This window comes from Symphalangus syndactylus, chromosome 7 (assembly GCF_028878055.3).
Source record: "Symphalangus syndactylus isolate Jambi chromosome 7, NHGRI_mSymSyn1-v2.1_pri, whole genome shotgun sequence".
Taxonomy (NCBI): domain Eukaryota; kingdom Metazoa; phylum Chordata; class Mammalia; order Primates; family Hylobatidae; genus Symphalangus; species Symphalangus syndactylus.
The window spans coordinates 118,154,729-118,156,536 of NC_072429.2; the positions used below are offsets into that span (position 1 = coordinate 118,154,729).

At 37.9% G+C, this 1,808-nt stretch overlaps 1 non-coding gene across 1 annotated transcript; it reads left to right on the forward strand.

The window, feature by feature from the left end:
- The first annotated feature begins 306 nt into the window (after positions 1 to 306).
- Positions 307 to 428, forward strand: LOC129487082 (small nucleolar RNA SNORA32). The gene has a single exon (XR_008659208.1). It is a non-coding gene; the product is annotated as a small nucleolar RNA SNORA32 (small nucleolar RNA).
- The last annotated feature ends 1,380 nt before the right edge of the window (positions 429 to 1,808 follow it).

Here is a 1,808-nt window from a genome sequence, read left to right on the forward strand (position 1 = left end):
CACACAAACACAACCAAAAACAAAATAATCAATAGAAAAGTAGTCAAAAGATATGAGCAGAAAATCCATAAGAAAATCTGAATAGCTAATATAAACATTTGAAAAACACTTTAAACTTCAATGAAATGAATAATTTAAGCAATTATATATTATTTCACACTCATCAGATTGGACAAACTATAAAACAATGACAGTGCCCACTGCAAGGAGGTAAAGCAGTGTTTCCCAAGCTGGACACTTGTCACTGGGGGCCAGATAATTCTGTATTGTGGTGGATGTCCCGCACATTGTAGGACGTTTAGCAAATGGTAATTACCCAGATTTTTAGAATGCAGTTTCTCATTTGCCGTGGACATGACCATAAAATAATTTCCCACTAGATTTTTTTATCTGTTACCTTGCTGGCAAGCAGTCTATTGGGAACATTTTATTAACCCTTTATTAAACTGCTACTTGTTTTGCTTCCATTACCTAGATGAGCACTATCCAACAGAAATACAACACAAGCCACAGGTGATTTTCTAATAGCTATTTCATCGATAATCAATGAGATTTTACAACAGCTACATTTCAAATTCTCCCTGACAAGAGTACGTGCATAGATCTCTTGAGCCTTGCAAATGTGCTTTGCCTGGTGAATACACATTGTAACCCTTCTGGGTTGCTAATAACCAAGTGGTTTGTATGTAGTGGAGCTAACTTAGGGGGGCTGGTTCCAAGACTCCTTCATATTCATTATATGAACATCTCTGGAAATGTAAACTTATGTTTATAGGATTGTTATCTAGAAATTTAAAAAGAAAGAAAAGGATGTTTAGCAGTATATACCTTGCCTTTTCCCACTAGATGCCAATAGAATGACCCCACCCCCACTGGTTGTGACAACTAAAAATATCTCTACACATTACCAAATGTCACCTAGAGGGCAAAATCACCCCCCACCTCCATTGAGAAGCACCAGTGTCAATCACTGCTAGTGAAAGTGTAAATTGTTACAATTTTCAGAAGTAAACTGGCAATAACTAGTAAAACTGAAGAGGTGCAGAATCTATGATCAAATAAGGTATTTTTAATCCTATAGCTTGGAGAAATCTCACCTAAGTGCTCCAAAAGACACGTCCAAAACTGTTGCCCCATTGATTGACTATTGAAAATTTGAGAACAATCTAAATATTGATCAAGGAGAGTAGAGAAACCATGCCAAATTCTTCAATGCAATACTATGCAAAATAAAACAAAACACAAATAACAACAATAATTATCAACATAGTTAAACTTCACAAACATAACATGAAAGGGGAAAACGTTACAGTAGGACAGATAGATGATGCCATTAATGAAAAGCTTGAAAACATGAAATACAATTTCACATATTGTTTACGGATGTATATACATGTAGTAAATCACGGTTGATGGCAGGTAATATTCCAAATGCTTTGAAAGGCAAAAGAGAAGAAAGAGACATTTTGCTCCAAAGGTCAGTGTAAAAGTCAGAAGCCACTACATCTCATTCACATTGTTGTGACTGCTGCTGGCCTTGTTGGCATACAGCAGCAGCCTGGCCCGCAGCTTCTCCAGGCGTGCAGCTCCTCTAGGTGCACAGCTTTTCCAGGTCCACAGCTCCTCCTTCAGCTTCTCTGAGTACAATGCCAAGTTTGTGTGCTGCTCCATGGCAAAGGGTACCCAGCTTCTTTTACATTACCTTCATCATCAAGGTCAGAGGCAGTGAAATACTGACTTATGTTCCATTTTATTCTCACTCTGCCCCACTCCGTGTCTATCTTGTCTTCTTCACTACTGACCTTACT